Source organism: Micromys minutus (assembly GCF_963924665.1).
Source record: "Micromys minutus genome assembly, chromosome: 5".
NCBI classification, from domain to species: domain Eukaryota; kingdom Metazoa; phylum Chordata; class Mammalia; order Rodentia; family Muridae; genus Micromys; species Micromys minutus.
The window spans coordinates 34542935-34553660 of record NC_137974.1 but is presented as its reverse complement, the minus strand read 5'-3'; the positions used below and the strand labels follow the sequence as shown (position 1 = coordinate 34553660).

Sequence of the window (10726 nt, the reverse complement as noted above, 5' to 3'; positions counted from 1 at the left end):
GCAACCTGTAGGTGTTGTAGGAGTGAGTGCAAAACCAGTGACTCAGGTCTGCTCTGGGTTCATGTTCAGATTGGGAAAAATACCTATGCTACTGACTAGCAGGGACTTCCTGTGTCCCTAGATTCTGGTGGTCCCAGTTACACAGGATCATGGGCAAGATGCTGTGGCCTCAACTGTGATCCTGCGTTTTTCAGAGCACTTGGGATTTGAAAGCCTCTCGGTCTTTCAGTAGTGGGTATGGAGCCAACACTGCAGGTTCAGGTACCTACCATAAAGTTTTTATCACTATTGTTCTGTAGTACATCTTGAGGTCCGTATTGGTGATTCCCACAGAAGTTCTTTGATTGTTAAGAATTGTTTTCACTCTCTTGAGTGTTTCATTTTTTGCTCTCCCATCAGAGTTTAGGGAAACCCATAAAGGAAGAGGTAGGATGAATGTAAGAACCACAGGCAAGAAAGGATTTCAGGATAACAAGACCCTCTTAATCTACTAAGCAAGGCACATATGAGCTTGCAGAGACTAACTAAGCAAGCACTGGGCTTATGTTGGTCTGCATCAGCTTTTCTCTGTATATATCATTTGTTTAATATTTTATTTTGCTCCTAATTGTGTGAATAAGTGGGTCTCTGACTCTTTTTTTTACATTAAGATGACACTTTGTTATTTAGCATTCCTTGATTTTCAGTGAATGATTTTAGTTATGTTTTCTTCCAAAAGTGTGTGGCATTTAATTAAAAAGAAAACACCTTGTGTATATATAAAGTTGGGACCAATGGATTGCAATATCAAGAGGATCAACATTCACTCTAATTTATTTATTTTTCCCTATCACTTTCTAAACATTTTCCAACAGCCCCATCCTACTTGCATAACTCTTTCATGGATAAGTTTGTGCATAGAATGGCTGCTCAGAGGCTGTTTCTAGTTCCAGTCTGCCTGTTCCTGCTCTTGAGAACTCTTTGGCTTCTGTTTTGTTGCCAGGTCTGTTTTATTTCCTCAAGTTAGTTTCTTATCTCTTAGATTCTCATTGATTTTAAAGTGAGACAAAAAGAAAGTGGACTGGAGGAAGGAGGAAGTAGAAAGGAACAGGGAAAATTTTAATTAGAATATGAGAAAATTACCTTTTTTCAAAAAAAGAGAAATTAAAAAACATGTTTCTTTTAAGAAAACATCACATATTATCAAAATGAAGGAACTATGATATTTTTATTCGGTGGAATAAAGATATATAAAGATAAAAACAACAATAAAGATAAGTAAAAATAAAAATAATAATTAGAGTCATTGAACATCTTTTATATTAACAGATATATAAAGGATTAAAAATTAAAGAATTTGCCATGCTGAATGATTGTAGTACCATTATTCAAGAATCAATAGAAATAGAAAAAAAAAGTGTCTGCTTTGATCATTTCTTCTCTAGAAACATACTGAATCACACCTAGAAGATGTGTCCCACAAGTATAGACAGCTTCAGGAAGCACTCTGTCCTGACAAATCGTTATTCTTATCTATGGCAGATCTCTCTGCAGTGGATGCAAACATCAAAAGAGGGAAAGGAGTAAGTGCTTGATACTATCTTTCTTGCCCCTCAGAGTAGGGGAAAGGTGATCTTCACAGGAACCAGACTATCATCATAAATATGCATTCTTAACATTTGTGGATATGGTATGGGTAACAAGAATTCTGTTACATATCAGAGAAGAATGTATTACATCGTGAGGAGTATTATCGAGAAGGTGACAGGTGGTTGCTTCTAAACAATTAATTTTACATGGCTTCTCTTACAATATTTTGAACAGTTTCATATGTACCTCTTGACTTAAAAGCAAACTATTAAAAAATGGGGTACAGAGCTAAACAAATCATTTTCAGTTGAGGAACACTGAATGGCCGAAAAACATCTGAGGAAGTGCTCAACATCCTTAGCCATCAGGGAAATGCAAATCAAAACAACCCTAAGATTCCACCTCACACCAGTCAGATTGGCCAAGATCCAAAACTAAGATGACAGCAGATGCTGGTGAGGCTGCGGAGAAAGAGGAACACTTCTCCACTGTTGGTGGGGTTGCAAGCTAATACAACCACTCTGGAAATCTGTCTGGCGATACCTCAGAAAATTGGATATAGTACTACCTGAAGACCCAGCTATTCCACTTCTGGGCATATACCCCAGAGACACTTTAATACACAACAAAGATATATGCACCACAATGTTCATAGCGGCTCTATTTATAATAGCCAGACGCTGGAAGAAACCCAGATGTCCTTCAGAAAACGAATGGATACAAAAATTGTGGTACATATACACAATGGAATACTACTCAGTCACCAGAAACAATGACTTAACCAAATTCTTAAGAAAATGGCTGCATCTAGAGAAGATCATCCTGAGTGAGATAACCCAGTCACAAAAGAACAGACATAATATGCAGTCACTGATAGTGGGATGCTAACCCCAGAGGCTTGCACTCCCCCAGAAACAACTCACAGACTGTATGAAGTCCAAGAAATAAAGAAAACAAAAAATATACATATGTTCACAAAACAAGAAGACTTTGACTATTTCCATGTTGCGTTTTGTTTTGCATGTACTTTACGCTTATTGCAACTAGTACGTTTTCAATGCATACTGTCAAGCCCTTGAAAAAAATCAAGTACTGACTAAAAAACATATTCACATGGTTTTATGTAAAATTTATTTAAATGTCTGAAAAAACAGTACTGACAAAAATGTATAATTTTAAGCAAAAAATGTTTAAAATCTTTACATTTATCTTTGTTTTGCAAAATAAAGTCGTTAATAAAAAAAAAAAAAAAGCAAACTATCGACCTACAGTCAGTTTTCCCTTCAGGTGCTATGAGTTACCACACTTTTTATTCTTACTCTGAACCTCATGCCATCCTTAAGCCTCTATTCACTCCTATTCTCATAGTGTACAATTAATGTCACCAAATGAAAAGGTACATTCACATGTCATCCTGAAAAATAATAGTGTCAAATGACTTCATCAGAATGTTATCTTTCAAATTTCATTTCATGTGGAAAACTATTGTATTGAAGGAGAAATGTAACAAAGAAAATAGAACAAAACTAAAAGGTAAATGAGTATAAAATGAGTGCTAGCAGCAAGTGCTAGCCTGAGCAACAAAACCCAAATAAATTACACATCAGCTATGATGAAAGGAGAGGCTCTCAAGGCATTGATTTATTATATAAACAAATGGAAGAAGAAGAAAAAAGCCTCAAATGATGCTGAATTGGAAAAAGACAAGAATTAATTCTCATAATAAAAGACATAGCAATGACATAATAAAAGACTCGGGGGCCATGGCATGTACAAATGTACTTCTTTAGTCATCTCTCTCTCTCTCTCTCTCTCTCTCTCTCTCTCTCTCTCTCTCTCTCTCTCTCTCTCTCTCTCTCTCTCCAACACACACACACACACACACACACATTCTGATATCCTGCACACACACACACACACACACACACACACACACACAAATACACATTCTTACATTCTGGGTTTATAGCTCTATTTGCATAGTTGTTGCCTAATAAACATCACATCCTGAATTTGATCTCCAGCACCACATATACCAACCATATACAAGCAATACCAGGATTCAGCAAATGAATACAAATGGATAGGAAATTTCATATGATTCTTGACCTCATAGTAACTGAGCCAGAGTACAATACATGAATATATATAACCTGGTTTCATTACTACTACAATCACTACTAGTTATGTTCCCAGTGAACTCAGAAAGGTTTTCACCTTCAGCACTATGCATATGTATTAAGTTAAGTAAAAAGATGTGGAAAATGCATATGATACTGGTAAAAATTATATTTATACTCTGACATGCATACATTTGAAATGTCTGTTTTGCTTCTCTGGAATCCAACTTCTTGAGATTTTTGTATTTATTGAATATTAGTGTTCTATCAGATGCAGGATTGATAAAGATTCTTTCCCAATATGTTTCTTGCTGTTTTGTCCTATTGACAGTTTCTTTTTCCCAACACAAGGTTTGCAATTTTATGAAGTCCAATTTATTGATTCTTGATCTTAGAGCATAAGCCACTGTTGTTCATTTAGAAAAATTTTCCTTGTTCCTATGTCTAGTAAAGTCTTTCCCACTTTCTCTTCTAATAGTGTGAGTGTGAAGGTCTTTGATTCACATGGACTTGAGTTTTATACAAGGAAATAAGCATGGATTTGCATTCTTCTGCATGTTGATTGCCAGTTGAACCAGCACCATTTGTTGAAGATGCTGTCCTTTTTCCATTGAATAATTTTAACTCCTTTGTCAGCATTTACCTTTCAATTTATATGACATATCTATTGTGATACAGATTTATCTTTCTCTTCTACATGTTATATATTAGTTCAAATAAAATCCTTTCTTGGCAAAAATAATGTCCTTTTCATGATGTGATTTACTTTAATGCCAATGAATAGCATACATTTTCTAAATATAGATATTTACCTTTAAATTAGCATTTCTGTTCAAACAAATAACTTAATTGTCATAAATAACCTATGAAAGTCACTAATTTACCTCTGTGATATATACTCTACCACATTTTAAATCATGTTTTCACATAGCATTACACAATGATGAACTGTGTTTCATAGGGTAGCAATGCTTCATAATACAAGTCTCTGTACTATACATGTCCTGTTCCAATCATGAATGGAAGTGAGGCTATAGAATTCAATAAGCACCCCTCTGTTGCTGTGATATAACACCACGACCAAAGACAACTTAAAGAACATAAAGAAGCTAGATTCTTTTCTTCTTTCTTTTGCTTTATTTCAGAAATCTAAGTGTCACTTATGGCTGTCAGGACTGGCAGCAAGTGACAGACAATGTAACAGATAAAGGCAACCCTGAATTACATTCCTGACTAATATAAACCAGAGAGAGAAAAATGGAAGGAGGACAATGTAATACATTGTCAAAATGTGCCTTTAGTTTTGTGCTTCTGCCTGTAAGGTCATATACTAAAGGCTCTATAACATTCTATAAAACATCACCACCAAATAGACACCATGTGTTCAAACATTTGAGTCTATGGGGGACATTTCTCACTCAAATCAAATCATTAGCGTAGTAAATTATACCTCCTTGGATGAAAGAAGATGATAACTCTATAGAAAATATTTTCCTTCTCCCTTTCCTCCCTTCAAATCATCCCAAGGGTTTTGCTTTTATATTGAAGGTCTTATTTTCCATTAGTTGTTCTTGCACCCCCCACCAACACATATAATTAAATACATATTTTTAACATACATTATATTTAATATATTAATATACATGTATATATATTATAATACATTATTTACCCCTCCCTCATTTTGCCTCTAAAATGTTCCTTTCTTGCTATCCATCAATGGAAATATTCTTTAAACTTGACAGAAACTTGTTTTTTATAAATGTCTTAACATACATTAATGTTTATGAGATAACAGGAAAAGAGAAAATATATAATTTATAGTCTAATGTGATTTAAGTGGAGAAGGATAATTTTATTAATATTTCTATGGAATAGCATATATTTTTTAAGCAATGATGATTAAGTGGGTGATGGAATCTTAACATTAACATTCCTTGTCTTATAGGTCATATAACTCTCCAGAATTGAATTATATTAGGCAATGTGGGAATATCAATTTGTGAACTTAAAGGTTGTATTTTACTGATACTAATAAATTATTTCATATTTGCTGGTATGTTTTCTTTTTTCTTTCTTTTATAATTGAACAACTTTATTTTTAAAAAACAAAGAGAAATGTAAAGATTTTAAAAGCACTTTTGCATAAAAGTATATGAATACATTTTTGTCAGTACTTGATTTTTTTAAAGGTTTGATTAGTATGCCTTAAAATCTTACTAGTTACAATGAGCATAAAGTCCATGTAAAACAAGATGTAACCTGGAAATAGTCAAAGATTTCTTGGTGTGTAAAGATTAAGCATAATGATTTTTCTTTTTTTTATTTTTGGCTTTTGTTTTTCTTGTACTTTATATACTCTGTAAGTTGTTTCTGTGGTGTTCAGAGCTTTCTGAGGTTAGTATCCAATTACCAGTTACTGCATATTAAGTCTGTTCTTTTGTGACTGGGTAACCTCACTCAGGATGATATTCTCTAGATGCATCCATTTTCTTAAGAATTTCATAAGGTCATTGTTTCTGATAGCTGAGTAGTACTCCATTGTATAAATATGCCACAATTTTTGTATCCATTCATCTACTGAAAGATATCTGGGTTCTTTCCAGCTTCTGGCTATTATAAATAAGGCTGCTATGAACATTGTGATGCATGTGTCTTTGTTGTATATTGGAGTGTCTCTGGGGCATATGCTCAGAAATGGAATAGCTGGGTCTTCAGATAGTACTGTGTCCAATTTTCTGAGGAACTGTCAGACTGATTTCCAGAGTGATTGTACCAGTTTAGAACCCCACCAACAGTGGAGAAGTGTTCCTCTTTCTCAGTGTCCTCGCCAGCATCTGCTGTCATCTGAATTTTTTATCTTAGCTATTCTGGTTGGTCTGAGGTAAAATCTCAGGGTTGTTTTGATTTGCATTTCCCTGATAGCTAAGGTTTCTAACACTTCCTTAGATGCTTCTCTGCCTAAAGCATACAAGAACCCTAGGAACACATGTAGCAGATGGGCAGTTAAGTATCTATTTGGGTCCCCGAACAACTGAGCCTGTAACTGTCTCTAGAGTTGTTGCCAGACTGTGGAATCTGTTCCCCAATTGGGCTGCCTTCTCTGGTCTCAGTGGGAGGGAATATACCTAATCCTTCAGAGACTTGATGTGCCAGAGTTATAGGATATGGGGTGGAGCACCCTCTTAGAATATAAGGGGAGGGGGGAATGGAGAGAGGAACGTTGTAAGGTGGACTAGGAGGAGGGCAGCATTTGGGATGTAAATGAATAAATTAAGAAAATAAAAAATTAGCAAAGTGCTAAGAATGTTTGTGATTTGTCTATGTATTCTTTTTTTCAGATCAACCACAACATATCTTATTACTCCAATGATTCAAAGTCTAATCCCATGGTTTGAAGTTAGTGATTCAAAGTTGCAAGTTTAAGGCAGGTTGCCCTCCTTCCTGGAGGCACTTATCCAACTTTCCACTCTCGGGGAACTCCACTTGGCCATGGACCCTATAAGCCTCTGAATGCATTTATTTAGACTTTTGGATACCTGTCTGTTTCCCTCTGAAAATGTTAACAGCCATGTCCTGCCCACCTCATGGCCTGCAGAGGGTGATTGCCATTGCTCTGTAATCCTGAAATAAATAGAATTGGTAGCAAGTGTGAGTGCTAAGTCATGTCAGCAGCCTCCAGAGAGACAAAGTGGGGACAGTCTCAAGATGTTTTCTCATGGGCAGGCAGACACTATGCAACGTGTAGCAGTATCAGACTATCTACAGTTTGTCAACGAAGTTGTCTAGCACTGGGATGCCCTTCTTCAGGAATTTACAATTGCAGGTATCAGCTACCATTTGTCAGGGAAGCTTGCTGTCGTCAAAGGGGTCCCTAGGCAGAATCTGTCAGTGGTCAAGCATGCACTGGGGGAAGGCCTGGCCACCAGTTCTGCTGGATCAAAGGTCAGCACTGAGTTGAAGGATTCCTTGACCAGCGGGCAGGCCTTGAGCACCAACATGGGGGTACCAGCTACCTGGGACTCCCCAAATACACTGTCATGCTTATTGTTCAGGACACAGTGGATGCTACTCACCACTTGCTCAGGATTCTGGATCTCCACCAGAAATATTGGGTCTATGAGGCAGGGCTATGCAGTCAACACATTGGCAATGGAATGCTGTGGATATGTTTTGGCAAAATCCCCCTTCGATGACATCAGCATGCAGGGTCACATCATGAACACCATGTATGTCCTTCTCACAAAGAGTGCCCTTCCTCATTGTCCCACTGGAAGCCAGCCACCACACTGTCTTTTATCTCATTCAGGTACTACACATCCTTGGTGATGTAGGCATATTTCCAGGTGCTGCTCACCAGCTCCAGCAGTGATGTGCTCTCCAGATTCCTTAATGATGCATTGCACCATAGGGTCAGACTTAGCTAGCCCCTTCAGCCCCTCCACCAGCTTAGGGAGGTCAGCCCAGTTATTAGCGGGACAACAGGGCTGACACTGAACTTTACGTGCATATTGTGATCATGCGCAAAGGTGGTGATGGTCCTATTCTTCACAAAAAACTAGTCCACTTCGACCAATCCCCAATGTTTCCACAAGGGACATCCTCAATAGGCTCCACATAGCAGCCCATCACCAGAGTAGTTCTCTGGGTAGGCTTCAAGTACCAGTCCTCTTTTTTCCCAGGTGTATAGTTGGGGCCTATGATCTGGACCTTCAGGCCTGTGGACACCACCCCAGAGAACACTCTACCAAGGCATAGAAGCTGCCTTTGTCAGAGGTTGGCACCATCTTGGAAATGTATGTCATAAGGGGGTCTTTGGAATCATAGTTCTTAATTCCTATGGTGGCCTCATCATCAGGTGGCCCCTCATATAGCAGCTCACAGCTGTACTTCTGTGCAGTGACAGGAGATAGCAACTGTGTGGTGATCACCTCTAGCAGGGCGTCCCTGGCAGTCATTGAGCTGTGCATGATACCCTTAAGCAGTGGTTGGCCTTCCTTGTCCTTGTCCTCGCTGTCCAGTTTCATATCCAGCTTCTTAGTCAGCTTGGCTGTCTCCTCCTTGCTGAAGTTCATGATGGTGTTGGACACCTTAAAGATGAGGTCCAGGATGAGCTGAGAGAAGGTACGGGGAAGTTTCTTCCCATCTGGGCTATTTGCTGACTTGCTGAACTTGCCATTGGCAGTGTCAAAGTACTGGTCTCTCCACAGCATCTCCATCTCATCTTCTATTATTTTGGCATGCTGAGCTGCACTCAGCTGGCCCTCATCTTTGGCTGCAAACTTGGCCACATACTTCTCTGCAAATTGCTTCAAAGTGAAGGCTCAGACATGCAGGTCAGAGCCAAAGCCTACAATGCCCAGGACAGGATATTGCCTATGAGCCTACTCTCACCCTCGCCCGAGGTAGAGAGGATGACATTGATATTCTCCACGATGAGCTGGAAGGTTTGGTAGAGCTCCTCAGGCTCCAGCTGCAGGTAAATCAGGACCCGGTCCATCTTATTCATCATCAGTACAGGCTTTACCCACGCAGTGATGGCTTGTCACAGCACTGTTTCTGTCTGTACACACACGCCAGACACACTGTCCACCACCACCAGAGCTTCATCAGTGAGACACAAAGCAGCAGTGACCTCTGAAGAGAAGTCCACGTGGCCTGGAGAGTCCATGAGGTTGATGAGGAAGCACGAGCCATCCTTGTTCGGCCTGAGGAAGTCCAGGTCATTCTCAGAGAGCTCATAGAAGAGGGAGACGGTGGTGGACTTGATTGTGATGCAGCGCTCCTGCTCAGCCTTCAAGTGTCAGTGAAGCGTATCTCACCAGCTCAAGCAGAGGCTGTGATGCCCGCCTTGTAAATAAGGGAGTTGGTTAGTGTGAACTTGCTATAGCCCACGTGAGCGATGACTGACATGTTCCAGGTGTTGGCTTCTTGTCCATGATGGTTCGGATCTTCTCTACTGTCAAGTTCACCATGGTGGCAGATGGCATCGGATTCTCAGAGACAGAGGTGAACAGTGAGGCACACAGAGGAAGAGCTGTCTATGTATTTTATATAAAGTATTTCTTTATCAAAGAGGCAAAATCTTTCATCTTTTCAATTCTTTAAAACTTAATGTCTTTCTATTGATATTACAAACTTACAATGTTATCAGTGTTGTGATAAAATTAGTAATGTTTGTTTCAGAGTTGTCACTGTATGCTTGAATGAGCAGTTAGTTTGTAAAGAACTTTGTATTAAGAAACAAGAAGTAAAGCAACTGTTCTGCAATACATTTTTCTCCAATTTTCTAGAGCGCACTCCCGGGAAAAATAAGAGGCAAGTAATTTAGTTTGATTTCCAGCTATATATGTTAATATTGAACTTCTTGATGCATGAATAATAATGTTTGCCAGAAAGACTATCCCTTGTTTTACAATGTTATTAGAAGAAAATCACTTGTGTGGGAATATTTTGTTTAAACAAACTTAGAAGCTAAGGACTTTTGAGACTATAAGAACTATCACTGATACTATAGCATCAAATGAAACTATCTCTTAATCCATGTGCCTCCTGTTACATAAGATACATCATGAAGCTGTTTCAAGTCCTTCATTACTGTTGCATTACAGTTTGTCAATATGAAAGTCATGACTCCCAAAGCTTTGTCTGTCAAACAGTTTCCTTGTTTGGTCTATGACTCTTCAAGGATTGTATCTTTGAAATTACTGGGAATGCTGACATTGCAGAAGAGCTATCTTATGTGTGACTAATTTAATAGTGTGATCTGTTCTCTTAGCCCAGACTGTTTTGTCCTTTCAATATTCATCATTCTGAATACCAGCAGAAACAAAATTATTGTTCTACATGAAAACATTACCTTTGCTATTCATTTTGCCTTATTATGAAAATATCAATAATTTATAAGCATCATTCACTGGGTAATTTTGCTCTGTTACTTTTTTCATTTATCGTTTATTTAATGCTAATAGTTTTTTTTTTAATTTTCTATTCATGGACTCTTTCAGTTTTGAGTATATTTAAGCCTGCATTGTGTT

General features: G+C 38.1%; 1 pseudogene across 1 annotated transcript; it reads right to left on the bottom strand.

The window, feature by feature from the left end:
* Positions 1 to 7990: 7990 nt before the first annotated feature.
* LOC308421105 (elongation factor 2-like) lies at positions 7991 to 9664 on the bottom strand (annotated as a pseudogene). Its single transcript has one exon. The product of its transcript is annotated as an elongation factor 2-like (transcript).
* Between the last annotated feature and the right edge of the window lie 1062 nt (positions 9665 to 10726).